Source organism: Caretta caretta, chromosome 5 (genome assembly GCF_965140235.1).
Source record: "Caretta caretta isolate rCarCar2 chromosome 5, rCarCar1.hap1, whole genome shotgun sequence".
In the NCBI taxonomy this organism is placed as follows: domain Eukaryota; kingdom Metazoa; phylum Chordata; order Testudines; family Cheloniidae; genus Caretta; species Caretta caretta.
In genome coordinates, this window is record NC_134210.1 from 52,065,613 (window position 1) to 52,082,892 (window position 17,280).

The following is a 17,280-nucleotide window of genomic DNA, read 5'->3' on the forward strand; positions in this document are numbered from 1 at the left end:
AGGTGAACACCTGAGGCTAAAACTTAGATTAGGTAAGAGTATATTTCACAGAATATTCTGTGCATCATTTAAGGGAAACCTTTATCCCGTATCTGATTTTTCCAATGTCAGAATGATTTGTGTACTGAAGGACAGCTAATTGTGGTGGGGACCCTGGCAAACCAAGTGTGGGTTTATGCCAAAGAGGCCCTCATTGCTTGAAGGCCAGGATTCAAGTATCCAAATATGAGTTTTTAACTTACCTTGCCTCCTTCAATTTGAGTTATGATTTATTTTAGTAGAACCTTTCTTCTTTTCTCCACTTATAAGTACAACAGCCACAGTGCACCATGGCTCCAATCTAGCAGCAAAATAGACAAATGTTCTTCTCCAAGACTGAAAAGCAGTCTTAGAACCAGGGCTGTCCTTACCCATATGCAAAGTATGCAGCTGCTTAGGAATTTCCTGGTGCCCTGTGCAGCTGCGTGCTGCTCCAGCCCCTGCTCGATCCCCAAAGCCTAAAAATGCAAAGGAAAAGAATTCCTGCACTGCATCCCCAGCCAAAGTAATTTGGGAAGAATATCCAGATTGGTTGATGTGCTGAAACCACATGTCCAGGTATGGTCTCAAGAACTTGCAAAGCAGCAACATGATGTCAGTGATGAACAGGATATTTAAAAGGTTGAAAATACTATTTAAAGGGCCTTGCACACAAGAGCATTCTTCATACAATAGGATTCAAGTAGCTTCTGTTCTGTTGTATTGGAAAAATTAATACTTAACTGAAAACATGTCATATTTTATTCCATTGCTTTACAGATTTCTACACTAGTAAAGAATTATTTTTCCACACACATGAATGAGTCCTTATTCATATGAGGACATGGGATGCACACTCAGCCTAATAGGTTTCAGTAATGAGAAGTTTAATACATTTTGTTAAGGGCATTATTGAGTCTTGTTGTCATTTCTCTGTTTTTATTTGACTGAGTAAAAAAATTCCATTGTCACATTTTGAGATTAAAGTAATTTCTCTAGATCTGGGGAGAGGTGAGGATTGTAAGAAGGAAAGGAACTTCTCAAGCTAATATGAACAGGTGCATAGGATATTCCTCCAGTGCTGTGTAAGTATCACTTTGTTTGATGGTTTATCTAGGAAGAAGAGCACCTAGTGTAGTCTGTGTTCATGCATCTCCAGTGTCTCAAAAACTCCATTCAGATGTAATTGGTGGTTGCAGTCACCCGGCTGAAACAGCAGCTGCAGCTCCGAGGCCTAGCTAGAGACTGGAGGGCAATAACTATCTGCCTTCCTCAGTAGAATGCCCTGCCATAAAGCTCTCTGACATGTAGAGTTTGTGCCAGAAGGCGTGAATTTTATCCCAGAAGTTATTTAAGTACAATACAATACGAGGACCTGCAATCACAGAAAAGATAGGCCCTACCCCAAGAACTTACCAAGTAATTGGGCTTGATCAAGATCAGGCCTAAGCTGAATGCTCTTCATTTTAAGCTAACTGTTCTTGGACCTCATGTATGACAAAACACAGCAGAAAGGCAGGATATTGCGTCAGTGAGGGGAGCACCTGCCTCCTTTTCCACGTGTGCCAAATTCTACTCATCATAGTCATGTGAATAGTTCCTTTGACTTCAGCAGGTAAGCAGGTTATTTTTTTCCCAGTAGAAAGTGTCTGTAGCACTAAACTACTGTTCTGAAACCAATCAGTATTTTTAAAAGGAATCATATAACTTTGCTGTCATGCCCATGTCTCTCTCACTTACTTTTGCACAGTTAGAAGGCAAGGCATTGTTCAGGCTGATATATTTTAAGTGTTTTACGTTTTTTTGTGGTGCCCAGAGTTTTTTTCCTTTAAAATAATATACAAAACAAAACCCAGCAACCATCATTGAGACTTACCTGTTCCACAGCCTGGAAGTTTCACGCCTGCCAGTTGTGACACTTCAGTTGCTTTCTTTGTACCATAAATGTTGTTTATATTGCAATAATACCTAGTAACCCCAGTTATAGCTCATGACCCTATTGTGCTAGGCACTGTGGGAACACAGAACCAAAAGATGGCCTGTGCCCCAAAGAGCTTGTAATTAAAATTGATTTGAATTTTTTTAAATAAAAGAATGGAAATTGCTTTCTCTACAGTATAAAAGTGATACCTTAAAACATTGCTAACTGCTTTCTTTAGAACTCCCATCTTTTGGTGTTATCGGACAGACAGTTTGATGTGACAGTTTCATTATATATGGGGTGGAGTATTGCACCATGGAACAAAATGTCAAATTATCTACTGGCACACTAGTCTTTCTGCAGAATCAGAGCTGTGTGCTTTATAAGATATGGTTTCCCATTAATGACATGGACAAAATCTGTAATGAACAAGGCACGCTATGTATGAAGAATGTATAAAGTGAAAAACATATGGGAAAATGTGAGTCAAATTGTATTTGTTTTGAATTGGCAACAGCACCCACTGAAGAAACTTTCCTATGGTCAAATTTGCACTAACTGAAAGACAAATGTAAACATTCACAATATAGTATAAATCCATCTGCCATGGTGATATGCTGACATTTTCACATTCTCATTTTTTTTTCTTTCAGGGTGGAAAGTTTTGGGCCTTAGTTAATTAATGACTTTTCAGTTGTGTAAGATACCAAAACCACATTCAGTTAATTGACAAATCAATTTATTTAACTGGTTCATAGAATCTGGCCACAGATGGATTTTTTTCAACAAAATGCACAATGAAAAGATTGATTATGCATGTCACAAAATGCCAAAATTCTTTGCTGCTGTGTATCTTTCTGCTTCAAAGCATTAAATCTCCTCACCCCAGAAAATAGTGTAAACAAGGAATTTATTTCCCAACTCCTGTGTGAAGTGTTCATAGAGGTAAAGGGGAAACTAACCATTTTCTTTTAGCATATTAAAACTGCAGGATCTTATAATTTATCTAAAGTGGTTAACAGCTGGGATGGACTATACAAAAGAATCTCAATTTAGAAACATTGTCAAGAACTGCTTTTAATGCTTCCACAAATAGACTCATATTGATTTCTTCAAAGAGCAAAGAACAAATTCTATCAAATAGATTTCACTGTAATTATGGGCTACAGATCAAACTTATTTTAACAAAATCAGTTAAAATCTGTCACACTGTTATATAGTTAGTCTCAGGAACTGAGTTCAGATGTGTCTTCCAAATTCTAGGCAAAAACAAGACAACACAACACTTCCTCCCTTACATTTAACCAAATGAAAACTCCAGACTGTAGTATGGGGACAGGTTCTTAAACAAGCAAAGGGGAACTTATGTTCTGGATAATCTCTCCTTGGTTTTAAGAAGGGGGTGATTCTGCCCTCCACTGCACAGGCCCCTACTCCTGGGGATCCCATGGAAATTCCTCTGTTGAAACTTTGTGAACCTCAGGCCCAGCTGCAAAGTAGTAGCTTCTCTCAGTGATGCTATCCACTGCATCTCCTCCATATTTCCATGCAGAAATCTTGTCTGGAATTAATATAGCTTGGAGTTGTACTAAATCCCTTTCGGTCCCTTCTACAGCAGGTACCACTTACCTTCAGGAGGGACCCATCCAATAGCAGCAGGGCTTCTTCAGAGACTATGCTGACAAAGGGGCACCCAGTGGAGCAGTGCGTGGCTCCTGTATCTGTGGCTTTAAGGATCTCTTTTGCTTGGGTCCCTAGAAGCTAAAAGGTTGTGAGGCCTTGTCCCTGCTAACTTCACAGTCTGCCCCCCCCCAAAAAACATGTTCCCTTTGAGGTGTGCTGCCCAGGAGAGTAAATGAGGGGCACTGTATATGGTTTTGTTGCCTGTTTTCCCTCTATGAGTTTCTTGTGTGAGTGGGGTGATCTGTTCCTCACAATCTTTAAATTGGACTCTATCCTTTTTTCATTTGTCAGTAAAGGTAAATTAAATAATATGTTGACGTAAATGTTTTTCATTCTGTAACATAAACATTGTTCTGATCATTAACGTTTCCATTCCCATCACACAGCTACATAGAAGAATATTTTCTCAATGCAGTAAGAATAGAAAGCAAAGCAAAGAAAATGGCATAACCAGCGATGCATAACCAGATTCATTAGTTAATGTTAAGTAACTAGTTAAAGTTAATGTACCTGCTACACAAATAGGATGCTTGCTGCTTCATGAGTTCCCTTTTAACTTTATGTACCTCTTAAAATGCTCGTTTATAGATTGAAATGAGAGGCTATGTGTAGTTTCAAAAAAACATTCCAACATGTTTAGGTGAGTACTTCAGAGTGCCATAAATGTTCAAAATATGAAAAACAAAACAGTAAAACTATGTAACCCCTCCAACCAGATGACAAAACCCCCAACCCCACATTTTTTTTACATCCCTGGCACACTCTGCTCCAGTGCTTCAGGGGTGAGAAGAGTATGTTGCCCCCCCTCCCATCCCCTTTGGCAGCAGTTACTATCCCCCTCAAAGGAGGGGATCCTCCTCAGATAATTATAATGGGGCAAAAGTTCATTCACATTAAACACATCCGATGAAGTGAGCTGTAGCTCACGAAAGCTTATGCTCAAATAAATGTTAGTCTCTAAGGTGCCACAAGTCCTCCTTTTCTTTTTGCAGATACAGACTAACATGGCTGGTACTCTGAAACCTGTTATTAAACATGCAGTTGCTCTGATGATTTTGCTTTCTTCAGACTTCACCACCTGTTTGTTCTGTTTTGTGAATAGGTGTTAGTGAATTGGTAGATGCAGGTGAAATAGTGCTACAAGTCCTTGGTATTCGTTGCTTTGTTAGATCTCTTCTCTATAAACTATCACTCAAGGTGAATATATTTTAGATCCCCATTAAGTTTCCTTTGACTGTACTGATGTACAGAAGCTCTTGTGGAGTTTTGTGAGCCTTTCAACTCTCATGTTGAATTATCACTTTTTTCCTGGTACATTTTCTACTTTCATCAGTTGATAGAAGCCTTGAGATAGCCAGGCATAGAATTTTAGTTCATGCCAAACTATTCCTTCAGTTTTTTTTCTTGTGGTATCATAGGTAGTTTCCTTATCACTGTTGTACTGTGCACTCTCTCTTAACAAACTTCATTGTTTTCTACAATATTTTCAGCAGGGCCAGTCTTACTATTTGTGGAATCTGCAGGGGGTGAACAAGCAGTGAAATACTTTCCCCTTCGTTTCCGCTGAGAAGTGGGTGGTGAACTCCCTCCTTCTCTGGCCTCATGAGACCAAAGGAGAAGTTAACACAGTCTGTGAGTTGCTGACTCACCCAAGACTGCAAGTCCTCAAACAGCAGACCCCAAACGCTTGCTGCGCATCACTGTAACTAACTGACCCAGATTTGCAGATAGCTTATTTTCGCAGTTTAAACTTAAATTTAGTCCTTGATGTATCTCTATTAACTTCAATTTTATTTTAGGAAATAACTGCCTTTTCCACAAACGCCGCTTTTCAGCATAAACTTGCAACATAATTGATTATAACAAAATATATGTCCTGGAATAAACTGAAGTTTTTTTTAACATTGATTTTCCTATTCATTCTTGTCAGGAAGAACAACAATGAGCACAGCTGGAAATTTGTGCGTAGATTTCTTTTTGTTTGCACTGATTAATGAGACAGATTACAGGGTGTTTTAGATGAGGAAGAATAAACAGGGCATTTAGAGGATTCTTGATATTTCCTAAGTATTTCCACTAGGAAGTGTTTTGTTGCAGGTTTGTATTAACGGGTCTTGCAGAAAAATTAGAATGGCTGCCATGACTACAACAAAGAATACAAAAAGTCAATTAGACTAATGTGCTGGCACTTTGTTATGGTTTTGTTTCTTCCTCTCCTACCCACCTTTCATGCTTTCCTTGTTCTTTTTTTAAATACCTTTGTACTAGTTGCTTTAATGGCAATTTTGATACTCGGCAATGAATAAATAAATATGAATATTATTATTTCTAAGATTAATTCCAGTAGGGCCTACAATATACTAGTCACTATCTCACAGAGTTTACAATCTAAGACCGTGTCACCAGGTGGCCATTGCTGCACCCCACATCCAAGCATGCCATGCCACACCCAGTCCCAGTCAAGGAGGTTTCTTCTTTTATAACAAGGGTTAAACAAACAAACAGAACAGTCTCAAGTCAATACCTGACCCCAGGTTTCAGGGTCATCCCTCCCAGGGGTCTCTGGCACTTCAGCTCCTGGCAGCTTCCTAGCATCAGCCAGCTCTGTTTCCCCCTTGGAGCAGCAGCTGTTGGCTTGCTTTCCTGAGCCCATGGCACCCCTTGCTCCAGGGACTCACCAGAGGAGTTAGCATCACTCCAGTGTGGCCTGTGCTGTCCAGGGCTTAGCCTGTCTCAGTTCTTCCTCCCCAGTGCTGCCTGTTAGTACCCCTTAATAGGCCCAGGTATAGCCTAACCCTCAGTAATTAGCTAGATTGGGCTCACCTGCTCCAGTCAAAGGGAGCTGGACTCAATCTATCTACAGAGATCGCTGTGACAGAAGGCAAGCAATGGAAAGTGAGAAGAGTGATACTTTTTCTGTGTCATATATATATTTTATTTAATAAATACACGTCAGCCTATGCAGACTGCTCTTCAGATTATCCAGATGAGATGGCCGCTTTCTTATAGGTGTTTCAGAAGAGCTAGGTCTGGGTTTGGGATTTGAAAGGGCAAAAATCATGGATTTAGGGATTATGAGAACAGTCTCTCTTAGATATTATAAATATATGGAATGATGAATATTAACAGATGTATAAATGGCACATTCAAATGTGGTGAAGCTTTTATTATGATGATAAAACCTACCCACTCAACATTGCATGTGAGAAAATATATGCAACTATAGGGAGGGTATAAAATCACAGGCTACTTGGATGCATGCCACTTAGGACTAATTCCTGCACCTAGAGGAAATGGAATAGGAAAATCAATAAGCATATTCTTAGCATATATTTGTTTATAAGATGCTCCGGCCTCCTGCTTTTTTAAGTATTGCTTCATCAATAATTTGATATATAAGTTTACAGAAACAGGGTGAGTGTTACTTGTGTAGGATCAGTGACATGTGAAATACATCTCCATGCACAGACTAAATCAATTCACTGCAGGTGGATTCCTCACAGAAGAGAGGAGGTGACCTGTCTTTGCTTAGGATTTCCACCAGAGGAAAACTGCAGTAAATTAGAGAAGATGCTGCTCAATAGCTATACTGAATCCCTCTGGCCCATTCAGTTCTTGCCTTCTCTTCTTAGGCTTCTAACAAGAATAAAAAATGTGCTAGTGGATTTGTGATGACTAGAAACTGGATTGAGATTACCAATTCAGATTACATAGGCCACTGAACAGACATCTGATAGTAATGCACTGAAAATCTGCTTTCATATACTCTAATGTAAATTCTGTGACTTAGAGCAAAATTTGGCCCAATTACTCTTTTTTTGCTGAATTTGAACCAGTGACCTGGGGGTAGAAAGCTCTATATCCCATTACTAATTCCATGAGCTAGTCAGTCCCCTTCAGTGTAAACATTTTAAAAAGTTTTTCTGAAAAGACATAAGCGAACTATTGGTATACGAAGAGTGACAAAAATAATAAATTGGAGTTATTCTCCCAATCTATATAGATCCCTAATTTGAAACAGCCAGATGTTTATTTTTTTTCTCCTTCGGCAGCCCTGACCAGGGGAACTCTGACAGTTAACTCCTCTATCAAAATGTTTCCAGTAAATCCTCTGTCTGCCATTAGCAACCTATCATCCAGACCCCTCATTTTTCTTTCTCCTAATTATAGTTCTTGTCAACTTGCATTACAGATGAATAACACAGAAACATAAAGACAAGCCCTCTGGAAGAAAACTTGCTTAGCTTTACAGGATAAGCAAGCTTAATCATACATAATAACCACAATAATAAGTGGTAATGACTATAACATTTATAATCTTCATTAGACTCCTAGGCAGTAACTTTTTAAAAGAAAAATATGAACAATGAGGAGAAAAATTTAAAATAAAAAAAAATTATAATTCATGTTAAGAAGGGCAAATCATGTATATTATGTTATTGGGTGTCAGAATTCTCTGAAGCTATTTCTTTCAGCTTTTAGGTACAGTCTGTCTACTTCCTAAACAGCACAGGATCCAGGGATGAAGATAAGACAAATGTCTGGCCTCCACAGTCAACCTTCAGTATAGCAGAATGAAGCAATATGTAATTCAAAGAGCTCACTTTCAAACATTCCAATGCTATAAGAGAACTAGAGAGTAATTTGGATAAAGTAAGGTTCTTGAACCCCATAAAACTATCTTAAATGTTCTGTGTATCAATTCCAAAACAATTATTGTCTTGGCAAAGTAAAGCCTAGGGCATCATCTGATTGTCCTTCCCAGGTATATGTACAGTATCACTATATCATATCTGTGTCTATTATCTATCTATTCTTGATAACCTTGATCGATTAGTCCTTCAGCCCTCATATAGATTGTGTCGATCACAACACATCTTCCATTCTTCTTTTATCCTGGCCTTCCTTCTCTATGTGTGGCCATGCCTTTCTGCAGTAAAATCTTCCCATCTCTTTAGAGGTCGGCCAAGTGGTTGTTTCAGTTCCCCTGGGTACCACTTGGCAACAGCTGTAATCCATTGATTATCAGTGAGCCTAGCTATATGCCCGGCCCATCGCATTTTACTTTACCTGCTTTCAACAATGATATCCTGCACTCCACTCTGCTGTCTGATCACTTCACTGGGGACTCGGTTGCAGATTGAAATCCCCAAAATTCTTCTTTCTGTCGCCCTCTCTGTGACACAGTTGTTGCTCCTCTATCTTTGTCAGCAAACAGGTTTTGCTGCTGTAAGACATTGCTGGCAGTACTGTTGAGCTGAAGAGGTTGGCACATGTTGCCTTGTTGATTTTTCCTTGGGGGACATCCTCGATAGAACTGAATGTGCGCCAACCAGCTTTCTTTGTGAGATGTCACCTTCCTGATCATGGCGCATGATAATTTCTTGGCCTAAACAGACGTATTGTTCAACTTCTTCTTTTTGTTCTCCCTTGACTATTATTTGGGCTTTTGGCAAGGCATCAGACCACATACATTTCATTTTAGAATGGTTCATCTTCAGTCTGACTTGGCTGCTTTTTGTGTTGTGTTCTCGCAGCATTTTCTGTAGTTTAATAGTGTTTTTGTCTATCTATCTAGTATATAAAATATGTCAAAATTGTCTTGTCATATATGTCAAATAATTATTCCACCTTCATAACTGATTGTAATGAATGAAAACAGAATAAATAAAATAAAATAATGATCTTCTGTTTTGCCTCCTCCTGTGAATTTGGAAACACCAGCCACTCAAATATTAAATAATCCAGTTCAGAAACACTAAACATTTTCTTTTAACAAACTTAACGGGGCAAGTTATTTTGCCATTGACATTCCTATTATAGATTCAGAAGGAACTTATCCAAACAATAAGCCATGATATCATCTATATTTGCAAAATACCAGGGCAGTTTTAGGGTGGGTTCATGCCTTCAGTTACCTAGAAGTGCATCAATAACTTACTAAGGCGCACCATGATGTGGTTTATTACAAGTAAAATATCAATAAGTAATTTTATGTTTAATTTTTACAATAAATTAAACAGTTTTGCAATGCATGAAAGCTAACTAACACAGCAGAGAATAGATTGTAAGTTTCTCTCTGCTACTATTTTGAATATACTTGTTTGTTACCTTTTTCTATTTTGTTCTCTTTTGTTTAAGGGTCTCTGAACTATTTTGTCTCCTTTAGCCTTCACCTACCTGTCCTCTGAAGTTCTGTCTTGTTTCTATTAGTGGCCTCCAGCCATTTGCAAAATGGTGTCAATTGAGTATCATAACAACATAAATATGGAGCATACAGGATGTGTGAGGAGGTTATACTGGGGAAGCGAGCAATATGAATACTAACCTCTGTATCCTCTCCCCACTCCGCAAAAAATCAAACAAAACATTCAAACAAAATATTTACCTCTGTTAATCTGTGCTATTTCTTTCGCCCAGACTGCCATGTATGAAGTGATAATATTGTGCTCACTTCTTTATTGCCTCTCTTACATGCTTTCTAAGACATTATTTGTAGTTATACATTTTGTTCTTGGGCATTCTTTACTATACCCTGAAGCCCCAGGTGCATCTGAATACACTCACAAAATGAATTTCAGCATCTGTGTAAAATATAAGGAGTACTTGTGGCACCTTAGAGACTAACCAATTTATTTGAGCATGAGCTTTCGTGAGCTACAGAGTGAGCTGTAGCTCACGAAAGCTCATGCTCAAATAAATTGGTTAGTCTCTAAGGTGCCACAAGTACTCCTTTTCTTTTTGCGAATACAGACTAACACGGCTGTTCCTCTGAAACCTGTGTAAAATATGAATACAGTATGGACATAAAAAAAACAAGAAGTCAGAAACTCCAAATGACCTTGATGTTATGTATGTACTCTGTAATCTTTATTTTTGTAATGAGAAATCCAGTGGATTCCATTCCCCATCACATGGATTTTTTTCAGTATATAACTCTATTTAGCTATAAAGTTAATGTTGAAAAATCTGCCGCTTTACTTCTGAAAGCTATTCAGTTACATAATACATTAAATGTGTCTTTCAAGGTGACCAGGGGACTGTTACTTCATTTATCAAACTTGTTTCCTTTGAATTATGCAACCCTTTAGAAGAATATCTGTAGGTTCCTTGTATCAGTATTAAGGCATGTAAATATCATTAATTCTTCCCAGTGTTTCTTCTTGTTCCTCAGGGTACCCACTGTGCTGCCTAAACCTTTCTTCAGATCTCGGAGGAGGAGCGGGTAATTTTCAGATTTGCCTTGAAAATCTTTCAGCTATAGGGAATATTTCTAATTTATGTATTTTGTTATTACTTAATAGAACAGATCTTGTTAGAACAGACAAAAATAATTTGCAATTTGGCTTGGCTCTGATTGAACAAAAACTACTAGTAGTGAAATTTCATCCTGATACAATATGTTGTTTTCATTCTAAATTTGTTGCCCTAGTTACCAAGTTCCTGCTGATAAAGCCTACACTGTGCTGTACACTTTGGAGTTCAGTCTCTATTGACTCACATTGGAGAACTACTTGGATATTTAAAGGTTATGAAATTTGTATTATGATGTGCTGAAGTCTTTTGAGCAACTAAAGAATCAATTTGAACTCCCTTCCAGGAATGTTTTGGGGTACATAAAATTTCAGTCTTTGGTTAGTTGTAAACTGTAGGAATTAGTTATTTTCCTTATTAGAAAGGGTATTGAATTCTTCAAAGTGATCTGTGAAATCTAATGCATAGAAAACCGTGACATAGGGGAAAATTCTCATTGACTTCAGATGTAGGGTCTATCTCACACTTACACTGAGCAGTACCTCACTATACAAGTTAAAATAACATCCAGATCATGAAGAAAATGTAGAAATATGTTGTTTGTACAGTGTTTGCATCACAAATGTAAAGTTCAGTTCATATCCATATCTACTCTATCTATATTATATTTATATAAAATGTTTGTGTGACTTTTTATGTAATGTTAGCAAACATTCCAAAGACCTAGATTGTGGCGGTTCAATGATGAGACAGAACACAGCTTTATGCAAGCAAGCAGGCTGGTCAGCTGAGATGGGCTGTTCTGCCCCCCCGCCTTCCACCTTCTCCTTTTATTATATTTCTCCCCCCTAAGCATTACACACTGCTACCGCAAAAAGATACACAAAGGAATGTATGACGTTGATTAATATACTTATTTACCATCCTTTATCTACTACAATCCTGGTTCTCAGGCCTTGAGCCCAGGCTAAGAAAGCTTCCCACAGTTGCTGTCCCAACAATCAAGTTCTCATGGTTCATATCTAGCCCTTGTCCTTGGATAGAGCAATGTGTGCATTGCTTCTACAAAACAGTCAGGGTGTGCCCTGCCTGCTTCCAGGTGGAATAGCTAAACATGAACCCTTCATCCCCCCGTTTTTTATTTAATGATATTTGGCCATCTCATGGTAGCCGTCAATTTGTTTTGTCATGCTGTTTAACTCCCAGACAGACAAGGACATAACCTGGGGAGCTTTCCAGGGCGAAATTTTACAAAGTCTTAACAAGGAAGGAATACATTGTACACAGCAGCAGCAAAAAATAAGCCCAATGATTACAAACACAGAATAACCAAAAAGCTGTCGCAGCCATTCTAGAGAGGGCAGCCAACCTGTAAGCCAATTCCAAAAACCCTCAAACCCCAGATCTTGGCGTATGTGTGCTGTAAGATTGGCCAATTCGGCCAGTCTAGTTTCTATGGAGCGACTATTATCAGTTAAATTAAAGCAACACATGTGCTGAAATGTGGAGCAGCCTAGATGGTGTTTCAGGAGCAGAAAATCAATGGCTGCTCTGTTATCCAAAATTGCATCCCTTAATTTGTGGTGTTCTGTGTTAAGTAAGGCAATAGCCTGGGATGTTGTATTTATTGCCTTTGCTGCAAAGCATGCCAGGTTATTTAAAGTTCTGGCTGAATACATAGCAAGCGCGGGGACCGCAACAATAGAGGCCGCTAAGGCAGTATACTCAGCACGACTAAAAAGCTCAACATCTGCAATACAATCATCTGAAAGGGGTACACTTCTTCTACTACGTTTTTGACCAGCAAAAGGCAATATAAGTGTCATTCTACTAAAACAGCAAAGGGTGCCATCACTTAAATTTGCAGGAATATAATTAAAGGTGCGTGAACCGCAAGTAAAAAACCATCCTGATGGTAGGATGATATGGCCATAATTATATGAAACATTAACAGCATGGAAACAATTTAAAAGGGGTTGAGAAATTTTTCGACAGCCCAAGGACACCTTTGTACTAGTGCAGTTAACTACACGCGCACAGGTGACATTGTGAGCCCCGGCCGGGTACGGTGTGTGGAGGGATATAGCCATGCGAAGCAGAGTATAGTTGGCCGGGCCCCAATTAGCCATGCTAGAGTACTGGGAAGAAAGATTTGCATAAGCAGAGAACAGTGTCTTATTCTCCATCTCCTCAGGGTGATGACATACTGGAATAAGGCATGTACCTAACAAATCTCCGGCTGCTACAGAATTAGATAGACAAAAGTGGGTAACATTTGCTATTGAAGCCAATCTTTCCCATATGTTACATGTCATTCGGGCTCGTAACGGGGGAAGCGCTTCCGAGCCAACCCCTACAGGAAATAGCAGGCACAAAAGGCACACAATCATCACAGAATTAGCAGTGATTTGGGCGAGAATCGCCACAAACAAAGTCTCAGGAGTCTCTGGCTGTTGATCTGCTGCCAGTCTTCGTTGGGCCGCGGCGACCAATGCTTTTACTGCTCCCCATGTCACGGGCCGGTTTGGGACACTACGCCTCCTCCGTTTCCGTCCCGTCGTTGTCGACTCGGGGGGCAATGCGGTCTCCTCCAAAGTCAGCTGAAACTCTGGTATGGGATTCGACAGCCCCTGGTGCCACGCCATGTTGTTTAAGTGCCGGTCGCACACACCGAGCTGGAACCCACAACGGTCCTGCAGGGAGAGACACAGCAGCATATCCCCGACCCCAAGTGATTAGAGGTACTGGGCCCAGCCACTGTGGATCGGGCAGCTGACGATAAAAGACACGTGGTCTTTCCAGTACCTCAGATTTGTGAAAATGCCGATCCGCAGGGGTCTGCTGATCTGCATTCAGTGTTAAATTATTTAAAGTAAACAAGAGGATATGCATTTGTTGTTGAATGTCTCCTAAGGTTCGGAGACGCAGCTCCCCTTGTTTTCATTGTTTGTCAAGCAAGGTTTTGAGTGTGCGATTGGCACGTTCAACAATGGCTTGGCCCGTGGAATTATAAGGGATTCCGTGTTTAAGACGGACGTCCCAGCGGGCACAAAAGGTGGAGAGGGCTGCAGAGCAGTAGGCTGGGGCATTATCTGTTTTAATTTGGCAGGGGTGACCCATAACAGAAAAGCAGGCCAGCAAATGGTGAATAACTTTGGGAGTGGCTTCCCCACGCTGTGGGGTTGCCCAGAGGAATCCCGAATAGGTATCAACGGAAACATGTAAAAACGAATAGGGGCGGAATTGTGGCACATGAGTAACATCCATTTGCCACAGCTGATTTGCTGCGGTACCTCGGGGGTTAACGGCATAAGAAAAAGTAGGAGCAGCAGCAGCACAGTGGGGGCAGGAACGAACAATGGAACGTGCATGATCAGCAGGAATGTGAAACTGCCGGGCCAAAACAGAGGCAGACTGATGAAAAAAGGCATGGCTTTCAATGGGGTCAGAAAAAAGGGAATTTACATGACCACGCAACGCGCGATCGGCGCGTGCATTGCCCTCAGTGAGTGGCCCAGGCAGAGGGGTATGACTGTGAATATGAGCAACAAAGTAAGGGAAATGACGAGTGGCAAGAAGATGCTGCAAAGACAAAAACAGGCGAAGGAGGTCTGCATCAACCTGAGGGGTAATGAGGGCAAGGGGTAAATGATCAATTACCTGATAAACATAATGGGTATCCACAATTAAATTAAAGGGACAATCAGCAAAAAGTTGAAAGGCCAAAATAACAGCAGCCAATTCTGAACGCTGTGCAGAACGCTGAGGCAGGGTAAAACGAGAATGCCAACGAGGGGGGTCACCCAACTGATAAGTGACCATCAGTAAAAAGAGTGACAGCGGAAACAATGGGTTGAGAGCGGCTAAGACGATGAACAACGAGGGGCACCTTTTGGGTAATGACCAACTGAGGATCTTTTGGAGGACTGTAAGAAATCTCTCCCACATAATCACAAAGAGCAACCTGCCAGGCCAAGGAGGTGTGGCACAAAGAGTCAAATTCAGTACGGGACAAGGGGAGCACAATGGCAACTAAATCAGTGCCAGTGAGTTGCACTGCACGGTGGCGGGCTTTACGAACAAGATCAGATAGGGCATCTAAATACGGGTAAATATTTCGAGGAGGGGTGGATGAAAGGTACAGCCTTTCATAATAGAGACGGCTGTGTCTGTACGGGGTACAAACAGAGCCGCAGTTGGCGTATGAGGGGTGGCAAGAAGAACCAATCGCAAGGGACGGACCTCTGGGAGTCTGTCCACAAACCGCTGACTCAATGCTGCATTGATTTGTCGAATGCAGGCAGTATGCTTTTCAGTGATGGCAATAACTGCACCCGGTGCCCGGGCTCCACGCAGGACCTCAAACAACGGCTGCAGCATTGAAGTGGGGAGACGAAAGTAGGGCCGAATCCAATTTAAATGACCCAAAAATCTGTTGTAATTTAACAAGGGTTAGGGGTTGAGGTAGAATTAATTCCGGACGAACCGGAGCAGCATAGGTTTGTAAAACCTTATATCCGAGGTAGTGGTAGGGATAAGAGCGTTGGATTTTTTCTGGTGCCACTAACAGGCCATTTTGGCCGAGAATCTGAGATAAAGATTCAAGCTGTTGTGCCGTGACCCGGGGACCACTTAGCAAAATGTCATCCATATAATGGTAGACCTTTAGCGAAGGGTACCGGGCACGGAAAGGGGCAAGGGCCCGATCCACAAAAAGCTGACACAAGGTTGGACTATTTTGCATTCCCTGGGGCAAGACCTTCCACTGATACCTTTGAGAGGGTTGCTGATTATTATATTGTGGCACCGTAAATGCAAATTTTTCGCGATCTTGAGGGCAAAGGGGGATGGTGAAAAAACAATCTTTTAAATCTAACACACAAAGTTGATCGGTTTGAGGAATTAAATTTGGATTTGGTAAGCCAAATTGCAAGGGGCCCATAGGTTGGATGCGTTTATTTATTTCCCTTAAGTCATATAACAGCCGCCAAGCACCCGATTTTTTCTTAATAACGAACACCGGGGTGTTCCAGGGACTAGTGGAGCTCTCCAGTCGCTGTGCTTGCAAATGCTGTTGCACAAGCGAATGAAGTGCTTTTAGCTTTTCTAGAGGGAGGGGCCACTGGTCAATCCATACGGGCTCTAAGGATTGCCATACCAAGGGTAATGCGGAGGGCACGGTGGGTGAGGGAGGGTTTTGGGCCATCAGATTTTAATATCGAGGGTGGTGTCTAACTTTGTAAGTAAGTCACGGCCCCAAATATTGAGGTGGACAGGGAGTACAAAAGGGCGGATAGTAGCAAGGGTACGGCCTCCCGGTTTAGAGACTGTGACCCAAGACAAACTGTGGCGCCCGGGTTTACTACCCCCGATCCCCCACAATTCTTTAGAAGGAACTGTAGGCCAACTAACCGGCCACTCCAGATCACGAATCACCGTAACGTCAGCTCCAGTGTCCACCTGCCCTGTAAAAGGAACATCATTTAAGAGAAGTGTTAACTGAGGTTTCGAGGGGTGGACTGACATTGTCAGAGCAACAAGTGGAGAAGACGCGCTGTGAGACGGCGAGTGAGACAACGTCGATCCAAAGCCGCCTCCGCCCCGAGTTCGATCCTAAACATGAACCCTTCACTAGATGACTGCGGGTACTTAAGTCTTCAGCAGACACGCTGAACGCTGGCACTTCAATTTTAAACTCAGCTAGTGAATCTCTGCTGTCTTTGGCATTGTCACAGGAACACGCTGAAATCAGACCTGAAAAACTGTCTCCTTCTCACTCCCCCATTTGGAGCGTAGTGCTAAAAAGGGTTGGAGGTACAAACACCTCCATACTATAAATGCTAGTTTCCCTTTCAGTACTAACTTTAGCCTGACCCTCTGACTTTCTAATAATAAAAATATGGTAGAAAAGTTGAGTGGCAGAAAGCTGCCATAGCAGCTTAACAGTCCCATTGACTTCACTGGGAAGATGCACGGGACTCTGCACTATGGGTAAAAGTTAAGGGCCTTCAGGGTCAGGTTGTTATATTCTAACCTCCTAGAGCAGAGGACCTGTCTTTTTGCCTGAAAGCACATACGCACTTCTATGGTGCTGTAGAAAGCCTACTGATAGGGCTTTCAAATATCCTAAATCATGGTGCATGAGCTGCAGAAACAGCATGATAGCATCTAAGGTTCTCTGCAGTGTTGGTGTAGCCATGTTGGTCCCAGGATATGAGAGACAAGGTGAATGAGGTAACATGTTTGAGTGGACCATCTTCTGTTGGTTAAAGAGACAAGCCGTAGAGGTTCTCTTCTGTGGAGCTCAGAAACTTGTCTTTTTCACCAATAGAAGTTGGTCCAATAAAATATATTAACTCACCCACCCTGTCTTTCTCATATTTGCAGTCCTTTGTTGCTTGATC